Below are 24,820 nucleotides of genomic sequence, written 5' to 3'. Positions count from 1 at the left end.
AGTGTCAGGGAAACATAGCATATTTATAGCCAAACCCCCCATGTCACTTACAGTAGCTCAGCAAATACTTCATTGTTTAGTGTTTTAATGTCCACTGACACATTTAAAACATGGTTCCCTGAGCAGCTGAAACAATGAAGCCTGGCTTCCCACAGCCGCATCACCTCTTTGGGTTCACTGGTACCTTCTCACAGTGAAGGCACACTGGGATCCTTCTCTCTCTCTTTCTCTCTCTGGTGGCATGAAATTTGTAAAAGTTATTTTTGAGACAGCTGCCATACAAATTTGAGTACAACTGGCCAATGGATTTATAAGTTTTTATGTAGAGGCATATTGTGTAGATGAATAGCATGATGGTACCCAGGATGCTATTCAGTACCAGGTGTGAAATACAGTAAAAGAAAATATCCAAGGATGAAGAGAAAAACAGACAGGAGCAGGCAACACTTGATAAGAGAGTATGTTAATGAAAACACTGAGGATGAATCATAAGTTGCACCCCTTATTGTCGATAGATGAAGCCAGGAAATCGGGTGTTCAATAGAGCAAAGCAGGACCTCTGGAATCAGAGCGGGTAATCTAAAGCATGTCACTGCAAAGTGGAGAGGGGGAAGACACTAACCCAAGAAGACGGACATTGTTAATTTCAGCTGTCAGGATGAGTAAGTGAAAATACAAGAAGCTTTCAGCTTCACAAGAAGCTCGCTCAAGTTCCTGACTAAAGGAAGAAGCATTTTGTTACCTGGAAAGCTGGCATTTTCAGGGTCTTACCTCTCCTTCACTTGCATAAGCAGGCTGAGGGAGAATTTTAAAAGCTTCCTGCAATCTTGTACATCTGTCTTTTATAAGCATTGCCCATCAATTGTTTTCAGAGAAGTAAATAAATGGAAGACTGGGTCCTTACATTGCTCCTTGATTCAACATTTACAGACTGCTAATTTGATAATGCTTTACAGCTATAAATGATTACTTCAGATGCAAGGCAGTGGAGATATGGGTCTGAAATATCTGCTTATTCCTGTAGTCTTTGGCATCCTGTATGCTCATGCAGGATTATTAATCTTTGTCAGGAAGGTCAGGAAGCATCACACAGTGATTAATGGTAAGTTGCAGAGGTTTCTGATAACTGAGCTCCAAGGATTGTAGTTGAAACCTGTTAGATGGCTATTAATACCTCCTTTGCCCTTGCTGTAACCCATTCTGACTGCAGATGACTGTTAAAGAATTGCTGGCTTTTCGGCTTGCAAGGATATTCACGACCCATCTCTCTCCTCAACAAGGTCACCATTTGAAGACCCTTTGTATTGCCAGTTGGGCATTAATAAGAAGGCATCAATGGTTCAGGAACAGCTACATCCACAATCTTTTCCCTGTCCATGGTTCACCATGGTAGGTGTTCTCCTCTGAAACAAGCTCACAAAAAGCAGGCTGGAGCATGTAAAAAGGGAAGATAAAACATTCAGTGTCAAAGGTGTACAAAAAGGATGAAGACTGTTGCTTATTGAAATCTGTGCAGGAAGTTTGTTCTGCACTCAGATCATTTTAATCCCATTCTTAAAGACTTAATCCAAGGCTACCTACTTGAAAAAAAACCCAACCTTTTTTTAACTCTAAACTTAGAGAATACACATCCTGCTCAACTGTACGATGCTACAGCAAAACAGGGTTAGCGAAAGCGTAGCAGACAAACTTGTAGAAGAACTCCAGTGTGGCTGCTCGTCTCGCTAGGATAGGAAGGAAACAAAGACATTTTCTTTCTTTGGGAAATGTTCCTGGTGAATCTGAACCCTTGCTCTTTACACTAGAGCACTGGCTCTCTGCTGCTTTCAAACCATGGGTGGGGTTTCAGAGTAGGAAGGCACTGCAAGGTCAGCTAATCTACTCTCTTTGATCAGAATGTCCATGCTAGCAGTAGAGATAGTCTCACAGGTTGTGTTTGATGGGTGTGCAGTACAAGTTCTCCACAATATAGTAAGGATATTAGGGAGGAAACATAAAGGTGGCTAGACATTTATGTAGATATCTTGCAGGGATATTCAAAGATGCCTCAGTGTCTAATCCCTGTTGATTACAACGTGATTTAGGTACATAAGTACTTTGAAATTCTTTCATGACCGTCTATGTAATTTTTTAGGTACCTAAATTATTTTGAAATTGAGCTCTAACAGGCTACTTAAGGCAAAAGACCTTTCAACTATGTGTTTACATGATTGTGCCTCTAGTTAAGTATGTTACCCTCTGTTCCCACATTTAATTGAAATCATAACTTTATAGCTGGTTCAAGCAAAACTGTGTGTTTGCATAATCCATAATGTACCTTGTTTTAAAATAGTAAATGCAGAGAAGCTAGTGTATCTAAACCTCTGCTGAAGATTGCTATGAAATGCATAATCTGTAACTTTTCTCTTTTTAGAATTGATTTTCCTGTGTCCTTTAATCTTTCTCATAAACGTTCTGCTGAAAAACCATGACATCTTCACATAAACAGTCCTTATGGAAGGATGTTGTAAGCAGTATCAAATTAGCTGCCATAGAATTTGGCCACTTAGTGCTTTTGCTGTCAATGTCAAAACCCATGCTGAGTCACTGTTAACTGATTGAGCTGATACAAGCGAATACATTGATTTACATGTTGTTGCTACAAGTCTATGAAAACTGCTAAATGTATTAAATAATCAATCCACTCAGCAGCTCAAGATGCAGTAGTAGAAATGAAGTCCTGCTAAGTTTCCATCATTACTGTCAAAGTGGCTCCTTGGATGCTCTGAAAGGTTATACAAGAGGGTAACTATTCAACAAACATTGCTCACATTCAGAAAAGCCTGCATGACTTTTGAAAGAAAAGACATAATCCAAAGAAACTGGGAAGAAAATAATACAGGTTCGTTCATTTGGGGCTGTTCAGCATCCTGTAAGACAACTGTACAGGTTTGAAAGTGGTGGATTACAATATGTGTCTGGCTGTCTAGGTACACCTAATGTATTAATGATACAGAAATGCCTGTAGATTACAAATTATTTACTGACAGGGATAGGTGGACAGCATTATTCTATATTATTCATTATAGGCATGTCAGTATGTGAGCTACATAATTCTGTAACGTCATAAAACCTGTTCATTAAGGATAAGGCAATGCAAGACTCACCAGAGATTTGCTAAAGACCAAAGCAACCAAAGCATTTCATGCCCCATGGAGCTTTGCTCTATGCATATTTCAATTCTGCGACTCTTGTAAGCTTCACCAGAGGTAAGAACATTGAGAACATAAATGGACTGGTCACAGCCACCGTCATTTAACTTTTGTTTTAGTTATACTTGTCTGGCGTAGGGCTTAGGTCAATGCCACACTCAGAAATTTTTATATATTGATCCAGAACTGGGCCTTGTAAAAGCCAAGATAAAGATGATTTGGGAATAACAATGCAACGTGTGTCTGGTTTTCTGCTTACTCTTACCCAGAGGAGCCAACCCTGAAGCTTCATTATTTTGCCTCTGTTTCACTGTGTACATAGGCATAGACAGCTATATAAAGTAATAGAGAATTTAGTCTCAGTGTCCTCTGAACAGTAGGCCTTATCAAGATATCACACACTAGCGTCAAAAGTTGGCTTTACAGAGGTCACAGCAAAACTCCTGTTAGTGAAAAAGGGCAAAGATTTAATTTCTAGAGATTTACTCTGCTTTGTGTTCTCTCATGGTAGGAATGAGGGTAATGAAGCCTGTAGAAAGATGACACTGAATGCACTGAAAGAAAAAGGTTGTAAAGGTTGGGCTGGTTTTTCTAGTTTGGAATAGTGTGGATGAAAGGAGCATTGTCATGAACAGCCTGGTTAGAAGGAAAATGTATTGTTATAAATAGTGCTGATTAAATAATACTGGAAAGCAAAGCAAAAAATTGCTGAAATACTTAATATAATTGGATTTATTTGTGAGAAAAATCAGTACATGCTCTTTAAAGTATGCCCTTCGGAAGTGGCAGCAACACTCCTGTTTCTAACAAAGTGTTAGCAGTGGAATGAAACATCAGCAAAACAGCAACACTACAATAATTTTAAAAGGTTTGCCAAAGATTTGCATATTTTGTACTATGATTTAAACAAGAGAAATATCAAAACAAAGGTATTACAGAGACTTGCAGAAAGGCTAAAAATAACTTGAGACAGGAAAAATTAAACATCTAGCTCAGAAGGAATTGTATAATAGAGTTAAATTATACCGCTTTATGAAGACCTATAAAGCAGAGAAGCAATCAGTTAGAAATATAAGAGGACATAAAGGAAAGCAAATAAGGTGAAGAAATAGGTCATCATTTGAAGAATATAAAGAAGCCAGGATGGAATATTAATCAAATTAAGTTGAACAACAAACACAACAACAAAAGCATACCAAGAGAAAGAGAGAGGCTGTTTAGGGAACTACAGCATGAACATACTCTTCAGGTCAGATGCATTTAAAGTCACTGTGGAACTGAGCAAGGTCACTCTTCCAGCCCTGGTGGGCATTTACCTACATAAAGTAAGACTAAGAGGCAGTTCAGCGGGGATGGTCTAGAGAGATGGCCTTTACTGCAATGACGTTCCTACAGTAGTTCTGTTTACAACAGCAATTTCACAAAATGGTTTCCTAGAGGACAAGGAAGAAATTATTCCTCACATGGTATTAGCTTCTCCTGGGTTTTGATGTTATATATTAATAAAAGACATGCAAAATATATATCAGTATTTGTTACTTTTCCAGACAGGCAGCTACTACAGTTGCCATGGGATGTCCCAACGGGTACAATGAGCTGACCTCACAAATGTGAACAGCTTAAAAAGCAGCCCATGTATCGCAAATGAGAAAAGATGAAGGTCAACAAAGCAATTTCCCTAACAAAGTGACCCACACTGCAAGAAAGTTTAAGACTTATTTCTCAGCATTGCACTAATCAATGAGAATTAGAACTGCCATTAAATCTTTTTTTCCCCTTGGTTAAAAACACCAACAAAGGAAATACAGCGAGATTTGTCTGACAAGAATTAAGATCTCCAGCAACAGCCGTTCATCCCCATTAAGTTAAATTCCCACCTGCCAGAAGATGCCATTTTGTACCATACATGGCTCCCATTGCTCTCAAATTGCTTTACTTCACTACATTTGTCTGCTGATTCACTAAAGATTTAAAGGTAACGGGTCTGGCACTGTCAAAAGCACCACATGATATTTCCTCACACTCAGCTAAATACAATTATGCTGGAGAAACCCAGTGCCATCAAGTTCCCGTGGTGATTACTGGCAGCCTGAAAGAGGCAGGAATGGAAAGAGAACCTCAAAGGGTTCTTTGCTGAGCCAAATGACTGAGGCTGTTTAAGGAAATGCAAAGAATTAGCTCCTCAGTGCCAGAGACAAAATTCAACCACACTAAGAGCCTGCTTAATGCACTGTTGCTGAGAAAGCTTCCCTTGGAGAATGATACAAAGAATACATCATTAGTCAAAACTCACCTGTCATAGGGAACAGATAATAGGGAATAGAGAGAGGGAGGAAAAACACATGCTAATGAGAACATAATAGATTATGAACCCAAAGAAAAATTTTAGAATTATAGTTTAAAATATCCACATTTGCTTGTCTTGACATTACTATCACAAATGGTACTTCTGCTCTTCCATCACCTGTTATTTTCTGGGACCCTGATTTGTTTCCTCTGGGTGATTCTGGCTGTCGATTCCCAGAGTTTGACTGATTAGTGTTAGCAGCAAGAGAATTCTCTGGTGAAACACTGCCCCATCCTAGAATTTACCAAAACAAAGAATTGGCAGGATTGTGCATTTAGACTTTCTGTGTACAGTGTAAGAATTTTAAATGAGTATGAAAATCAGCTTTATAGGTTATTCCTTTAAACTGGGTCAAGGAAAGATTATGGTTACATCATTCGATTTGCTGCACAGTTGAGCAACTACAATAGGCAATTGCACATTTATTTGATATTTTTTATGAACTATGTAAATGTCAACATTGGGCACCACATACTGTCAGAGTCTCCAGGCCTTTAGAACAGAGAATATACTACACTGATGTCAGTAGAGGGCTGAATATAAATACTACAGGCGTAGAGATAAAGGGGGCAATTATATAAAATTAATAATTAAAAAAATGTCTCCATACTCCCTGAAGCAAGAAACAAAAGCATCTTTGTGAGTGCAGTTCTACACACATTATTGTTGCCAGCTATTTGGGCTATGACCTAGTACTTAGCTGCAATAAAAGCCAACAATAAATTACAGAGAGAGCAACTCTTCACACTGATAGTCTGTACTCAGAGGCTAGTCAGAAGATCACAAAAAGAATAAAGTTTTCTGTTTATCTGATCATAATGCGATTGTCTCACCATTCTTGATTTTGTTAATGCTGACAATCTGGAGGGACTGCAAAAAAAATCTGCTTTTACTTAAAGCCTTTATATGACAGACTAGAGGACAGTCCAAGAACGGCATGGTATGTGAATTCTGGAGCAAGAATGACATGAGGGTCTGTTTTAATGGTAAAATCACAGCTGCAGTGCCTTCATGAATGCAGCAGGTTTACAAGGTGGATCTGAGTACATACTTTGTTTTTATACACAAGTGTGATGGGACATGAGAAGCTATTGTAGGTCTGTCCTTTCCAATTACTGAGTTTGTCTGCTTATGTTTGAGCTCAGACTTTTAGTATAATCACCATAAAAGGTGGGCCTGAGCCCTGGAAAACAGCATAATTTCTCTTCTGTTACAGCTGATGGTCAAGTACTGAATAGCACATTCCCTGCATTTATATTAGCTTTTTGTTTATTTTGCTGCTAATCTCTAGTCGAGAGTTTACATAACATGGCAAGAGTATCATACTGCTCCTCCTTTGACATTCACCTTTTGTAGTTCCTTACAGCTGTGCAAAATGGATCTTGTGGAACCGTTCTGAGCAAGACAATATTTAAAGCTCCTTTTCTGTACAAGTGGAGATGACCTCACTGGCAGCAAACAGCCAACAGCAGGTTCCTAATCCTGAAGTGCCATCCCACTGAGATATTCATGGAAACGTGGGGGTGATGGGTATTAGATGCATAACTTTCTGAGGAACATTAAACCTCTAGTAGAACAAGGTCAAATTCAGCCAAGGCAGTTACAGCTGTGTGTCTTGAGGACAGAGTCTAGGTTACTGTTTTGGGGCTACCTGTGACTATATGCTCATAAATTTGGAAATCACTGAGAAGAGATGCTGAGCACTTTCCCAACCTTCACTGTCAATCAGAGCTGGCATTAGGCTTTTTGGACCCTAAGCATGGGCTAAAGCAAAAAGGCTTCCCTTTTTCTGTCCAACTCTACTGTGACTTGCACAACTACATAACGATCTCAGGGATCCCCACCAGGCCCTGTTATCTCAAGAAATTGCTCTGATTGCTAATCCCTAAAACTAACTTTGCAGCCAGGCGCTATTGCTAATCTCTCTATCTCTCTTACTGACCCCAGGGCAGAGAAAGCTGCTCATGTTCATTGTGATATAGCCAAAAGAAAAAAAAGAAAAAAAATCCAACAGCTTTTGTATTACCAAAATGTTTTACTGCTTGCAGAAAGCCCTGAGTAGCATACCAACAAATATATGACCTTCCTGCCCAAATAATGACATACACAAAGGCAGCTCCTTTTGCAGGGCAGTGGGAACAGCAGGTTATGAGTGATGAAAGTCTTCAAGGGCACTTTGTTTGAAATGGTGCTATGTACTTCCTCTGCCCTACTGCAGGCACACTACTTATCACTCTAATTGAATCAGTGACTTATTCTCATAGACAAACATACACATTGGCATTCCTGGAAGGCTGTGAAAGACACAGGGATAAAGATGAGTAGGTCTGTACTGTCTGGAGTGTTATGTCAGTGTCATTTAACGTACGTGTTACTCTTAACACCCATGCTATGGTAGCATGCTGTGAGACAAAGTGGCATTCTGATGTATCTGGACATGTTGCCTCCTACATGGAAGAACCTTTTTCTTCTTTACGGGACAGAACTTCAGCAGGTGTAATAATGCATTTGTCTTTGGGCTCAGACAGAGCCATAGCAATTTCCAAAACCTGAATATCTGACCCAACCATTATTTTGGTCTTCCTTTATTTTTTTATGCTTTGCACAGTTTTGTATAATTGTTCTGCATGTCTTAATGTCTCACTTCATTGCAATGACCAAAGGAAGCTCTCCTTCTGGTTTAGGATACCTGAAACCCACCACGCAGAATGGCACAAACTCCAGCAGGAAGAGTAGCGGGTACCCACCCTCTGTCGGCACACCCAGTCAGGACAAGAGGTGGCCATTCAGCCCCTTCTGGGCCGAGAGAAAGCTTGCCACCTACTTTCCCCCAATAAAAATATTAAGGTCTTTTCATGGATGACTAGGTGCGTGGCACCAGAATTTCATCTTCTTTCAGGTCCTTACGTAGCAGAAAGGGAAGGAGTTCAAACATACCTTGGCACATAGCCTTTCTCACCGGTAAGCTGCTCAGTATGTCACTAGCTAGGTTTCTGTCAAGAAGCACCCAACACCATGCTGCTGCATACAAAGTTTCTCTGTAGAAATCTAAGTGCCTGACCTGGATGCTCTAGATCATCACACAGGGGCAGGTGCCACATTATTAAGTAGTGTAACGTTTGGTGTAAGTGCCTAAAACAGGAGGTTAGCCATAGCATCTCTGCTCCTCCCGGCTGCAAACAAAGCTGAACATTTGGACAATTTAGAAGTAACTCGATGTTTCATTTTTTTAGATTTCATATATATTTTGAGGTCCTAAATTTTGAACATTTGAGGCTGGCAGCACTTCAAATATTTAATGTCTGAAATATGACCTATGTATATTGAACACAGTGGGTTATTTCAGATTCTTAGTCAAAATGGTGTGGGCTCTTATCCCCGGTAGATAGCCTGCAGTCTTCTAAAATCCATAGACCTGCTGCTCAGTGAATTCATTTGATAGAATATCGACAGCAAGTGAAACAACAAAACATGGGTGAGGCAAATTCGTACTAAAAATGTGAAAAAATAACGGAGGGCTTTTTTTTGCTTTTATTCATCCATTGTTTAATGGGGATGACAGTGTTTTTCCCAGTAAATTATAAGAAGTTGATAGAATGTTTGATGGTGTGATTTATGCTCATCTGTTTCTCTGCTGCTGGGGTCCAAATTCTAGAATGACTTTAATCATCTTGCAGCATTCACTGATGAACACCTCAGAGGCAAACACTCAGATCAGGAACTAGCTTTTCTCCAGAAGCGAAACAACTAGAAGTAGTTGTGCAGAACTAGACACATTTTATGGTAATCCCAGAAATAAAAAGGGAACAGAGTTGGTAGGAAAAAAAGAGACACATTGTGAAATAAATATATTCCATGTCATCTCCAGTGCAGCTATCCGCTGTTGGGGGGAGGAGGGGAGAATTCCCTGGACATTTTAATTATGGAATGCTATTGAAATAAGAAAATAAATAAAGCAACCTGTGTAAGTTTGAGATACAGAAACAATTAAAGAAAAACCACCAAACACCCCAAACCCCAGAAACCCACATCGCAATCCAATTAATACAAGTAAAAAAATCAGCTTCAGAAAACAACCCTTCTTGGAATCATTATTGTGTGGGTGTATGCACTTCTGGATCAGAAGTTAGTGACCAAGGCAACCGGATTATTCAGGCTGAGAAAGCAACCCCTAATCAAAAACCTAACCATCAATTGCGTGCTACTTATGCCAGATCTGGGTTTTTTTTAATATTCTATGTTATCTGGAAACACATATTTAGAAAGAAAGACGTATCAGACAAAATCTGTATAGCTGCATAACCACAAGCCCATAAGACGTTCAGCCTTCTACACAAAATAAAAGATGATATGGAATGGAGGAGCGAAAGGATGTCTGTTTGCAAGAAATACAGAGTAAAAGAGCAAAATTACAAACAAACTGAAAAAAATGTATTTTAACATGAATGAAATGTCTCACTGGACTAAGAAGAAAAATCTTCAGTTTTAATTTATAAAAACTGCTCCATGCAAAGAATGATAACTGCAAGTTGCAACAGCAGCTTCTCCTATAATGCTTAGTGATTTTAAACCATTACTTTCTGGCAATCACCCTAATCTGATTTTCCAATTTTCCAATTGTTTCCCTCTCTGTCTATTATCATTTATTGCACACACATATAAAACTAGTGCTTTTTATAGCAGTGATTTTATTAGTCCATTTCAGTTATGTTGTTTGTTTTGCAGAATGTAATTATTTTAATCCTCATTTAAATAAATAAAAATTGCATAATCCAATAACTAATTATTAGAATATGTATGAAATTATGATTAATGACCAAAAAAAACCCTTTTGTCTCATTTAGATATGTATTGTGTGTCTACTATTTTAAAGATAGTGGGAAAAAACCCCTTTTTGAGAGAAAAAGGATAATGAAAATGATAATTCCTCTCTATTGCAGTTTTGACACCATAATTAGCTTGCTTTCTTCCCAAAAAGATGATCACAAAGGCATGTGGGAAAAACATACTATCTAAGTAACAATGACTAATTAAAAGAATAGTGAAATAGTGACAGCTTTTTCTAATTCAGAAAGGACCATTAGTAAAAAAACGCTGCTGCTGCACTCCCAGCTCCAGGACTCCAGTATTTTTCACTTGTATATCATCAGAATATGACTAATACTGCAAAAATTTTTCATTAATAATTCTATAGCAATTTTTAATTAATTTCCGTCAACTGCTTTCAGGCTGCCCTTGTATTACCATACCGTAAAATAGCAGATTTTAGAACAACATTGTAAAGTATTAGATGTGGGAAAACTTGGAATTCTAACAGGAATATTTTCCTTTTTTTTTCACAAAAGTTACATTTATTTTTCTAGCACCTATAATGCCATCAAAGAAATAAATAGTAGACTACCTTCACAGATTAACAAGATCCTTTGTAAGTCAAACAAATATTTAGGTAGTAATTTCAATGTGGTTTTAGACCTGGAAACAAGGGGAGCCTTTGGGTTTGCCCATCCAAAGTGAGAAAATGGAAAAGATACGCTTGCTCGTCCAAAAGTAGTTCAACACTTAAAGCACACTAAGACACATCACAGAGCCTCTCTGGCAGACTTTTTTCTGTTTAGTTACATAATATGATTTCTATTGAGGGGCAAGGAAGTAAGCCAGCAACGTATGGTAAAGCAGTCAAAATATTTTGGAATGCAAACTCGTATGATTGTGTTTGTAACTTAACAAGCAAGAAAATATTCTGGGCTTAGCTTTCTATAAGAATCCTACCTTTTCTGCCTGAAATTTGAAATTGCTTAAAACTATTTACTGTTGTGAAAACCTGAATTATAACTTCTTTTCCAGAGTGAGAGAAATTCTGGCAATCCCTTCTGTGAGAGAAGGCACACGTTTTCTTATATCAAAGCCTGCACATGGGGCTAACACGTTGCCCTGTGTCACAGTTTCATTTTAATGCTTTTGTTTTTGTCGGATATTTTCATATCAGTGTGAATTGCTCTACTTGTGAACCTAAAGACTGCAGGGAAGGAATGAAAACAGTATCTCTCTGCACCGTCCTGTCACTCTTCGGTAAGACCATGAATCCCAGGTAATGTGCGAAGAAAACTGAAATCCTTCTACAGTAAAGCAAGAAACGACATTCAGACCTGGCTGTTCCTGTTATCCACACCTCCCAAAATATACTGTTTCTAGGGAAATCTTCCTGGATCCTCTGTAGGTCTTGTTTGCCTGGACATGCATGCAGACTAACCAGCTGTGAAAAGACGCTTCTTTCTACTGCTTTGAAAAGATGCTTTTTTCTCTACTCATCCCTACATATGTTCAATTCAAACACCTGGCCCCAGCTCTCTAGAAGGGGAAGGGGGGGCTGTTCCCGCCTCTCCACCCAGGGCAGATGCTTTTGGAAAACCTCTGTCAACTTTATAGTGATACTGGTTACATTGCATTTGTTGTGTCCTTTGAGAGACACTTTTGGAACAAGATGGAAGATCTACCTGAAGACCTCCCAGGAGTTCCAAAGCTGCTTTGGGGACACAGTCACCCACCCAAATTTCATAAAGCATCAGCTTCCATTTTGTTTGCTAATGAAGCAGGCTGAGCGCCACTTGGGAAACATGGTTGCAGGGCTTTGCTTGAGTGATTTCTCATGCAATTACCTACACGGCAGCTACCAAAAGTTATTATTCAGTCCTCTCCAGAGAGACTGAAACTCTCTTGGTTTTCAGGTGAATTGTGGCAAGACTACAAATATTTGAGCAATGCATACTGAGATAAAGAAATAAATCATTACGACCAATCTCCTAAGGACCAATCTGAAAAGCAAGGGAATTCTACCTGGGAATTCTACCAAGGGAAATCAACCACGTGCTTTATTCCTTCTTTCACTTTCTCTCCTCTGTCTCCTTATACACTTATTCATTTAAACAAAAAGACTCTATTGATACTGCCATAGATACCATGCTGCAATAACATAACTCCAACTCAAGAAGAGAGAAAAAAACCTCTGAAAATGTTCAGTGACTCAGATTTCAGAGAGGATGTGCTAAAAAAAAAATCTAAAAGTAATTAAATGATAATTAAATAAACTGATATTCCTACAGAATATAACATAAACGGTTACATCTCACTCTCATTCTTCATTCTTATTCATTCCCAAAGAAGATGGGTAACAGCAGGAGAGTTTTTTAAAATTAAAATTTCAAATCTTGCTATGCTTTGCACTTCCCATTATGCCTGTCTTTTATAGGGTCTAATCCATGAAGGGCTGTGCTTGCCTTGAGATGGTAGACAGGTAGGCAGGGATGCTCTGTTTGCTTCCGTCTGTGATGCCTGTGGCTGTCCCTCTTTCCCTCCCAGGAAAGCTGGGATATCAGCTGAGATACAACGTCCCAGGATGGCAGCTTGGCAAAGTCACCTTGGAGTGATGTATTTCAGGCTGGAGAGCAATGCACTATCCTGCAGCAGATCACAAAGAGCAGTTGTATTTCAACTAGTTTAGCTCCATGTCATGCCTGCATCCCAGACTGGGAATTCAGGTAATCTGAATTCCCCTGGTATTTTTTTTTAATATTCCCCTAGTTATTTTTTTAATCTCCTGTCAGGTACTATGTAATTACATTACAGAGTGTTGCATGTGATGGCCACTTACAAGGTCAATAATTAACATTGCTGTGGAAGAACACATCTGGAGACCCAGAGAATGAAATATCAGATCCACAAGCAGTAGGTTGCAATTTGAATTTTTTAACTAAGTAAATCTACTGATAACAGAAAACTTTATTTTGAGACGGGGAACGTTTTAAACTCACTATGATGGTCTGGTGTCTGAGTCTTTAAACTCACTAAAGTGAACCCTAAAACCAGAAGAAGACTTTGAAGATATAGTTCATTAATGACTTCCAATAACCATACCTTCTAATTAGGTTGTACCTGCCAGTGTACTCTCTAAGTTACCGCTCTCAATGATCTCTCAGAAATAGATGCCATAATTAGTCAGGCTGTAATCCTGACAAAACAAATCCTTCAGGTCCCTGAAAAGTGTTGGTGTTAATTGCTGCTCTCCTAGCAGGGCGTCTTGTGTAACCAGTGAGTTTTTCATCAGAGACTACTGTAGACATCTTAAACTACCAATTCAAACCTCCTATGACAGATTTGATAGAGTTAGCACTTCTGTGCGAAGAGGTGACTGTTGCATTAAGAGGATTTATACACAGCCATTATATGGTTGATTTTCTGGCCAGATGTAATTAACCTATGCTTGTCTCATCCACTTCTAAAAGAACACAGTCAATGCACGTGTTATTAGTATATTGCACGTGCTACTAGCACGCTCCATTCTTTCCAACTTAGAAAAATACAGAATTATATAAATACACTTCTAAATAAGCCCCTAAAAGCAAAATATGACATCTGGCCCCATAAGGCTTTGTCCACGGTACACCTATTCTTAAAATTTATTAGTAGTACTACTGTTGGCTCAGCTATATCACGGTCAAGGAAATACTAGTATAGACAAAGGTATCATCAGTTTAAAAAAAGAATTTCAAATAAGCAATGTTCAAAAGCAAACCAAGAACACACCAGTGCACACGAATACTGCGGCATTGAGCAGAAACAGCTGCAATGACTTCCAACCCTCTCTATCTACTCCCAGTTTCTGTCCTTACAGCAAGGAGAGCTGAACGACACAGAAGGTGATTCTGGAATCATTACAGCACTTCTATCAGCGTGTCCAAGCCAATCCAGCCCTCATCTGGAGCCACCTTCATATGTCAGGCTGCAGACAGCAATGGTACAGAACCTGCATCTTGTATGGTGCAGCCTCCAGGAGGTCAGGTTGGACAGCTTGAAATTGTCACATCTCCAGCTGTTCTGGTTCAACCCAGCTGTGCCCAGGAGATGACACCTGTACCCAAGCTGAATTAAAAAAAAAAGTGCAGTCCAGTGAAGTTAGAATATTCAGGTGCTGGATACTGAGAAATGAGACAGTAATAAAGAAAGATCAACTGCTTCACAGTCATCCTTGAGACAGAGACATTAATGAAAAAAGATCAAGTGTGCTTACCATACCTGCTCAAGTGAGAAAGAGGGGTATCCACACACGGTCCCCTCTAATGAGGAAAAATCATGTAATGATTGCAGGTACCTGAAGTAAGGACACAAATTGTAGGAGGAATCTAAGTATCAGTCTTACACATCAGACAACTGCATGACTGAGCCAAAGGAAAAAAAAGTTAATGAAGAAAGATAAGTGCACAAACATGAAAGATGAAATCATGTATTAAGTGTATCCTGAGAGAGAGAAAGAGGCAGCAGCGCTCCATCTACACAAGCTTTTAATCATGCAAAAATAACTTGAGCTTGTTTCCAGCCCATGCAAGGTCTACAGTGCAAATTTATTCAAGTACCTACTGGAGGGCTAGGGAAAAAAAGTAATAATTGGAAAAATTCCTTGGGTGCACTGACAGGCTAGACTAATACTACAACAAACAAACAAACAAACCCACCGTTTCCCCCTCCCAAAGCCCCAACTCAGCAGCTGTTGGTACCAGGTATCAAAATAACCGGGGCTAAAAACTAACAATAGGTCAGCTACAGATTCAGATTCTATGCAGAACAGAACTCCCTGGCTCATAGTGCTTCATCCCAGAGCTTCAGAGAGAGCAGAAAAGCCATTCTGCAGCACTCTGCAGAGCAAATCTGCACCACAGCGGTGAGATCTGGCTCTCTTTCATGGACAGCCAAAGGCAAAATATACACAAACAAAGCAGGCAATGGCTCATACCACTCGTGGGTCATAAGCCCACAGTAAAGATATAACCAGCGCCTTAAAAAGCTAGGATATAAAAGACAGATCAGGGCAGAAGTGGAAGAGGAGAGCTGAATGCAAGGAAACTAGAAAAGGAGGGTAGAAAAATAAGTAAAGTCATATCATAAAGTATCTTTCAGTCTTTCCACAGTAGCTTAATTTCAAGCAGTATTTCTTTCTATCCTTCTCGCATACACACACATCAGGTAGGAACAGAAGCTATTGAAAAATATAGGATTTTTATTTCTACCCCACTATCATACAGTTCTGTTTCCTAGGGGACAAAAACAATCTCCATGAGGGATTTTCCCATGCGTGAAATGGGTTTGCAAAGAAATGGTATCACAAGAGTAGCTGTTTGAAAGACTGTGTCCCCTTGAGACGATCATCCTATGTTATCACATTTTTATTTCTTAGCAGCCTCAAACAATAAAATATAGAAAATCACATATATATACTTCCTGTATTTTTTCTAATATTGTTCATACTGTTCAAGGTGTATTTACCTGCTCCGCACATCTTGGCAAAATGTACTTAAATACACGGATTAGGCATCTTTTCCTGCTGTTATGACCATTAACCAAATAAGTTAGGCAGGCTACCTGAAGTAATTTTTTTTCACTGCTGCATTATTAAAAAAAAGCCCAGTGTTATATTGCGTGACAAAATTAGTTTAGGAGCATAACTTCAGCCAGATACGAAGTTTACAAAGCTCTGAAGAGCCTAGACTCCTATATTTTTAGTGTTACAATTAACTTCTCACTCTCTATGGTTCATGAGCAACCAGTATTGCCTTCAGAGTCCTTCTGAGGCACAACTTCCCATGAGCAGTAAAACAGTAAAATGCATTGCTCTCTCTGGGCTCCCGTTGGGAAGTAGATCGCTCGCATTAGAATTATTTCAGAGACGCTTCACTTTCCACTCATGTGCGTGCAACTTCATTCACATAAACTACCTAAAAATAACTTTTTTGGTGACATTTTTCTACTGTCTCGCAGGCAGGAGCATATACACTTATGCAGAACTAAAATGAATGCAGCTCATTTACATCAATAAATTAGGTTTTGTGAAGTATATTTCAGTGCTCGTGTGCAAAAGTATTACTAGACATATTACAAGTTTTCCAGATACTAATGGTGATGATCTTTAAAGAGTTTAGCACCAAAAGGTATTTTTTCCTGTGGAATATTTCTGAAAGATGTTGTTGGCTTTTGCAATGCCAAGGTGATTTTTAAATTGTTGTTAATAGGAGGAAATTTTAAGATTAACTTTTTTGAGATGTTTTTAATAAGGAAATTATAGTTTTACAGCAGATTAACCTTAGCTCTTTGAAAGCTATTTAGATGTTAATTTAAAATGCTCTTTTGCCTATTTTGAGAAAAGATGAACATGTTTTAAGTGTTGATTTACAATATTTTAGGCACAAATCTAAATAAAATAATATTGAATTGTATTCAACAAAATCCAAACCTTCAGCAGTTAATTGCTCGTAAGAAAATAAAAAAAGAAAAAGTTAGATAATCCTTTCTGAACAGAGAAAGACAATACTCCAAAAATTCACACAGGAAAAAATGACTCCTGAAAATTCTCAGACAGAAACCTGTTTTGACATGACATCTGATGGAACAGAGTTTCTAATTAGAAGTCCAAATGAATGTCAGAGTCAACTAATTATTTCATCAGCCAATTAGGGGAACCAGCGATTTCACAGGGACATTACAAAATCAATGAAGGGGGAACTAAAACATCTTGATTTAAAGTGTTTCTAATGTTATTTGAAGGGCACACCTGTCACTGCCTGTGTATCATTAAGCAGCCCTTCTTGATTCCCTTCACTCACTATAGCAGTGGAGTATGGCCACAGTCAGGCTTCTCTAAACAAACAGGTACCAGAGACTTTCTACTGGCTGTGTTCCTGTCCTCTTGGGCTGGGACATTCCTCTCATTAACTACACATGCTAAACTCCAGGATTTTTCTTGCCAAATGCTGATCTAGCCCAGCGAAAGAGAAAAAGAGTGATTTTTTCTGAGTTGAAAATTGAGAAAAAGAAAAATCAGAAAGACCACCTTTTGCCTTGAATGCCCACAGCAGTGAGTGCAAGAAGTAGCTGAACCTACAGAAAGCAGTTAGAGGTCATTACTTATTTTGGACCAAGACTTTGCCTATTTCGTACCACTGCTACAAGGCTCAATAAAGCTTTATTCGCCCAAGGGTAATACTCTATGCACGGGCAAACCCTCTGATGCATAGTACCATGGGCCTCGGATACAAGTCCCCCGCTTGGCTCATCTCCCTGCTCTACCAGCTTCTAACTGCTTGAATACTTGTACTCCTTATTACAATAAATCAAGTTACTGAAGCAGGAAATCAGATGGCAACCAAACACTTTATATTAGCTTTAGACTCCACCAACTTAAAATGTTCATCCCAGACATCATAGACAAGCATCTATCTATCTGAGCTATCACTGCAGTTAGCTCAGCTGAGACAAAGGACCTATCTCAAAAGCACCCTGCTCCTGTGTAAGTGACGGCATGTAGTTATGTGATCCCCATGGATCAGCGGTCAGTGGTGTATACAGATGCTTCATTAGCATGCCGAGATTTGAGCTGATGTCCAGGCTGTTCTGTCAGAGGTGGGTCCATTCATCACGTGACCTTCCTTTCCAACGCTCCAACAGCAGCTCCCAGCTACAGGTAGATTTTTTGCATGCCTACTCACAGCTGGGGCATGTGCAGTAGGGTTGGTGGCACAGCCACCATCTGTCTTCACGTATTTTGATACACAGGAATGGGAGTGATAATGCCTGGAAATAAAACAGCGCGCTGTGAATGGCAGTGCTGAGCACATGTCCCACATGCCCCCTATGCTAGCTCTGAGGCTTGTTACTCAAATCCACTCTGCAGTTCAGAAGAGCATATAATATCAAGACTTGTAAATTATGTGGATAGTCAGTTTAAAAAATGTCTGTAGTTTCTTTTGAATAAGCCCAAAGGTTTGGGCACTGATCTAGGATTTTAGCAGGTTTCTCCAAGTGTAGGCATTCCTTCTGCCTTGGCTAATTTGACTTGTTAATTTCCAGTCTCTATGCTGGTATTTTACAAAGCTTTATTCTCACTTAGAATATGAGCCTTACTCTCATCCAGTTTTGATAATATGAATTCAAGATAAACTCACTGAAGCAAAGTTTGAGGTAGGTACAAAGACCAGAATGCAGAGAAATGGAAATATAATTGGAAAAATTGATTACTAAAAAATAAAAACCAGTTGTGAAATTCTAACATACAGTTTCAGTTAAAAATCAATTTTTATTTCGTCTAATCTTATTTCCCATTAATAAAAGTGTTTTCATTAACAACGGCATAATATTGGGGATGGAGTCTAGATAGCAAAGATATTTCTTCTTGTTGGAAAAGCAAGCACAACCACAGACAGCATTACAAGCCCGTAACTGGTAGAGAGCGTATATGAATGAATGAGCGTTGTCACATCATTGTAGTCTTAGTGGACATTTGCATTCACCTTCTTTTCCGTGTGCCAGGACTTCAGATGACACTGCAAAACCCAAGCGGTTATTATGATGCATCGTTTGTACCAAGCGGCAATCTGGAGACCTGATGGGATTGTCTACGCTCCTCCGTGTCTCCTGTGCCAAACAAGTGCTTTAAGTGGGGTTTGCCTTGGGTGACTTCAAACATATAAAATTTAGGTGTCATCGCCAGGCTGTCTTCATAGGCAAGAGAGAGGAAAAAAGCATCTCAAGGCATTGACTTGTGTATCTTTTGTGTGTGGAAAGGATAAATGGACTCCTGGAGTTGTTTCTCTCTCTTCATTGACTAGAGTGCCTAGACCCCTAAGTTACACTAGATTAATCTCTACATCATACAGGCAGGTAAATGATTCTTATTTATGTTACATGTTGACTCCACCTGAGCCAGTGGCAAAAATCCGTTGAACCTGAGTGATAAAAGGGATAACCTTTTAGATTTGAGGAACAAATTTTTAATAACAGAAAAGACAGGTTTGCCCATTTTGAAAAACATGTGTTCACATCTCCCTGTTGCAAAACTCTCTAGCCACTCAAGAAAACAGAAGGATATAATGTTTAAGAGAAAGACCTTCACCTTCAGTTTATGGACAAATGGCAGATGCAGATACAGACGCTTTTTCAGATGGATGCCAGTGGTAGGGGCTGACTGATGCACTCCTCACAGCTGCCCCACAGTTTACTGCAGGCTCAGAGAGCAGACCTTAACTAAAAGTACAGAGGGATTTTTAAAGTGGATTATAAAGTCTGCCCTTTCAAAATTGTCCAGCTTATTTTTTAAAATGGCTATAAAGCTCATGTAGTTGACTCACACTTTAAATCTGGTGCCATTATTTTTCCTACTATTGCAGTAATTAATAAAACTTTTATCATTGCCATTGGCAACTTGTTAGTGTTTTATTTTTATTAAAGAGAAGATAAAACTGTGAATGATTTTAAGAGAATCCTTTTATTAGTAAGATTTCCTACTTGCCAAATAATAAAATGTATAGGTACCCCATATTGCAGAGAGGAAAACTGTAATAAAGTTAATTTTATTGACTTATACTTGGCTGCATCATCACATAGACTGGTGGTTTTCAATCTACATTCTTGGGACCCCTGGGAGCTCCATGACCTTCTTTTAAAAGACCCATATACTTGCTGTACAGCGTTCCATAAGTCTAATGGAAATATATCGACAGCTGTAAATCAAACCCTGCTGCATTAGATGGTGCTGCAAAAGCAGTAGCTTAAAGCCTCAAATAATTGTAATGACCTTCTGGCCATGGGCTTAATGATCGTAACATCGGACAGTGACTACAACCCACAATTTGCTCTGCTGTGGGAAATAGTAGTACACAAGTCACATTGTATTTTTGCCACAAAATCACCAATATTGACACTGATTAACAAAAATTAAGTGGGTGGAAACATTTGTGGAAAGGCATTTGCTCGTTTCCACAAATAGATGCCTTCTGTTTCAGGGCTGGGCTGGGCTGGCATAGTCTTCTGCTACCTACCTGCCCAAGATATAACAAAATAAATGTTAAAAATATGAGTGAATTCAAGGAAGAGCAGACCAGGGAATTATCACCAGAGCACTGAGCACTAAGAAATCAACTTCATCAAACAGAGTCTGAAACATGCCATCCACAGTTACTGTGGTATCCACAGAAAAGCCTTCCCATCGCTCTCCAGTATCCACCATCTCTTCAGTATGTTTACAGCAGCTCTACTCATATTCTTTTCTTTTCAGTTTTGCTCAGAAAAAGCTTGAAAACAATTTTAAATAAGAATCAAATTATTTTTGCACCAATGCTCAGCCGTTGGTAAACTAAGAAAGTAAAAGATTTTTGCAACTCTGCATATATTTTTAAACACAATTGCATAGCTTGCCACAGTCTTATTTCACTGAGCTTAAGGCCAGAAGGGAGTCTTAGATCATCTACTATTGCCTCTTATATATCTCAGGCCACTACATTTCACCCGTTTCTCCCTCCGTTGAACCTGGCACTTTGTGTCTGAATGTGTATTTTATGTATTCCAGAAAAGCAATTACTGTTGATTTGAAAACATAAAAGAGACCATCCAGCAGTTTCTTGATTTTTTTTTCTAATTCTTAAGCATCCTCACCATTAATTCTTTCTTCCCATCTTCATTTCTGAACAGGAGCCAAGGACCAGCTCTTAGCTATGCTGTTTCTTTGTAGACACTGAAGAACCTTTTGATACTCAGTGTCCACTTGGTGATACTTAATCAAATTACTTCCGCTTTATTGATAAGCTAAGCAAATTCAAGTGTCCAGCCCTTTCCCTCTCCTGCCTTAGCCCCCCGAGAGTGCAAAGCCAGCACAAGCAACCAGACCGACTGTTCTGGCCGCCTTCTGTCCCTTGGCTGCCTTCTGTTTTCTGTCTGCATGGTATTTGCGCAGCTGGGTGGTGAATCAGTCTGAAAATAGCCTGATCCAAAAGAAAGAGAAGAATCAAGGGAGGAAACAACGCAGAGACTACAGGTCTGGAAAGGGTAGGCTTGCCCTTTTCAGCCAGCGCTCTGGTTTATGCCAACTTCATGTGCTTGTGCAACTGTGAGATAAGGCACTCTGTTCAGCTCATCATTCATTATTTCTTCATATTTCCCATCTCAAAATCCCTCTTCAAATATGGGCTCAGGAGGTAAAGGTAGTGTAAGAGTATCACTCCTGCTAGTAACACTTGCCAAAGTAAAACCGCCTGCCTCTTGCTATTCATTATTTGTCTCTTTACGTGGCCAAGGTTCTAATTCACCTTTTCCACAGCACTGGACAAGGACTCATGTTGAATTGCTTCCCCATTATAATGCTTAGATCCTTTTCAAGGTTAACTGTCTCCCAAGATATGGTCCTCTCTACCAATGGCATCCTAAATTTCTTAGAAAACATGAGCATTTCTCCTATAAAGACAAATGCATGCTTACATTTCCCATGGTTGTGCCTGTGTACATGTATAAAAATTAGTCCCACTCTCCCAGCTGTTGTTTAATACATTTGAGACAGGGAATTATTTCTTACCTGGATATACATTTTTTTAAATATTTCATCTTGCTCTTAATCATTTTCATGTTATAATGAAGGCAGAAATGGAAAATTAGGTGTCAAAGAAAGCTGCTTTTCTTTTGTGGAGAAATTATTGCATCATACATGAATAGGAAAAATATTTGTTTCCTCTCACATTTTCTTGCCTTCTCCCCTTCTCCTGTTTGAAAATTGTTGCTTATGTACTTGAATGATGAATTTTCCCTACTGCATGCAGAAAGTGGTCTGTAGATAATATATTCACAGCAAATATTCATACCATCCTTGAAATTGTACATACTGTATTGCTGGAAATGCGGAGTGCAATTTTTATAGACAGACTTGGAAAGAAATTGCTAAGAAGGCTTACAGACCAGCACAGAACCGCCACAACTGCCAGGATGTAGACAGAAGACATTGTCCCGTATCTCTTCAGTTTGATCAGGCATTTCAAAATGCTAATGAAGAAACCAAAGTGACTGCTTCGTGCTCCACCTCCACAGTGAGTGAAAGGAAACAAAAAGAGCAGTTTTATACCACATAACCAATGACAACTGTGCCTCGTGTGATTAATGTTAGAATATCTTTAAATCAAGGGGATTATCTTCCCCTAGAGTTTATGGCTTGGCTTTTTGTTGGGTTTGGGGTTTTTTTCCCTGCCCTACTCTATTACAACTGCAATCTCTTAATTGTCCAGCTTACTAATTATTAGTCAGGTCTATAGGACTCCTTCTTCTCCAATTAGACATTGTCTGATTAAAAGCTCTTTTGGTGGTCTTCATTTCTATACATGGCAGCTTTTTAAAAGGCAAACCTGTGCCTAAAGATTATGTAAAATAATCTAGTACAAGTCACTGAAAGTAAGATTTGTATGGGGGTTTGCAGTGATTTTGTTAGGCTTACAATAAAGCTCAGGGAGGCAATCAAATGTTATGCATAATTTACGTGAAAAGTTGATGTCTGCTGGGGCTACCTGCAACCATATTTTGGCAGAAACCGTAAAGGAAGCCTGGGCAGGAAAAGTTCAATCAAAGGACCAGGGCTGTCCAAGCAAAAGAAAAATGCTGCCACAGAACCGGTAAGAACTGAACTATTTCTCCTATTCAGTTCCTAGTGCGCAGGTGTCCACACCAACAGAAATGGCTTTGCTTGAAACTAACCTCAGAACTGTCGTCTTCTTCTGTCCAACAAAGCAAACTCTTCTGTTGCGCACTGAGACGTGTGAGCCAGGAGAGGTACATACTGCTTCTCCCTGATAAGAAAACTATTTCACTCTTCAGGGCTACAAAGAAATTTTACCGGCACTGGATTTAAGACAAAAAACAGATGAGAAGCACTGTTCCGATTATGTGATGATTTTGTACTGCCTCCTATTAAAGTAATGAGACAGGATTTGTAGAGAGAAAATATCTTTTTATTAGGCAAATTGATAATAAGCAAAAAAAAGGCAGATAAGAATGAGGTCTTTCTGATCTAAAGAGTATTCTAGTTTAATAAGAGATATTGCCTCTCTACAAACCTTGCCTTGTTTCCTTTTTTTTCCCAAAAACTCCGACATCCCATCCACATATCGTGGAAGCAATTTCCACAGAGACTCAAAAGCAATGGTGAAATCTCTAATGGACCTACTGAAGTCTCTCATATTTACACACTGTCAAAGCCAAACTTCTCAGGGATTAACATTTTGTGGCTCGTTGGCTTAAGAGTAGAGGGGCAGATGAATGTCCTGTTGTGGTGGAAAGACTTCCAAAGGCTTTGCAGCATTCTATAAAAATAGCTTCACATTGCTCCTTCTCACACGATGACAGGAGACACAGCAAAAAATCGGGTTGAGTTGTTTTCTCATAGATGGTAGCTATAACCTAATTTGAAATTAAGAAATAATTGTAATAAAAGAGAGTTGTATACTAAATGGAGCAAATAATGACTAGCCCTAAGAGTTGAAAAGTATCTATGCACAGTGGGGCATGCCCTCTCCATTAACCATCATTATATGAAAGCAAATGCCCATAATACTTTAAATATAGCCATGCAGTTTCAAAACATCATGAAAAATAAGCCTGCTTCTAGGTGAACCAACTGTATCTGTCTCCCAGACTGCATATACATCAATATCATGTGCATTGCCTCCTGGCATGCTCAGTACTTTGCAGCCTGGGATAGACGTTACCATATTCTCACGCAATTCTGCTCATTTGGGAGATGAGACAAGACATGCAATTAACTTCCAAGAGAAGGAGTTTAGACTAAAGATTAATTACTGGGAGTACTGAAATCCACTGTTCTAATTGCCACTATAAGGAATGCTTTGAAAATCAGGATGTTAGACCAATAACGTCTTTTCAATGGAAGTTTAATATTTGAATATCTTTGGCTTGGATTAGGTGGATAATTCTGCAAACATTTTACGTACATATTAGATTTTATACACTGTACATAATCCGAACCTACTGTGAGATACAGCATGCATCTCAGGCTATAGATTTCTTTTTAAGACAATCATTGTATTGAAATACCAGATCAGAAGTCAGTACAGTACTTCCTGAATAACACATTTCTCATTTCCATATATATATAGATATATACTTAGGATTGTTGAAGTATTTTTGACACAACACAACTCTGATCATATAAAAATAAATGTTATGGCCTTTTTCAAAGCCACGGTGAGCTACTGGGTGATAAACAGCACATCTGCAGAAAAAAATAGTTATGGTTGCATAGATGGAAACGAAAACCTGAGTGTCAATTAGGAAGCTCTGAAATGGAATACGAAAGACGTCAGTCATCTAAAATCTATCCAAAATTTGCCAACTAGCCTGTAATCACAAATTACATGATGAGAAAAGAGACTTTGCATATTACAAAAGAGGGAATGAGGATGAAAAGGTGTTA

This window comes from Gymnogyps californianus, chromosome 3 (assembly GCF_018139145.2).
Source record: "Gymnogyps californianus isolate 813 chromosome 3, ASM1813914v2, whole genome shotgun sequence".
Lineage (NCBI taxonomy): Eukaryota > Metazoa > Chordata > Aves > Accipitriformes > Cathartidae > Gymnogyps > Gymnogyps californianus.
Note: the sequence above shows the minus strand (reverse complement) of the source record.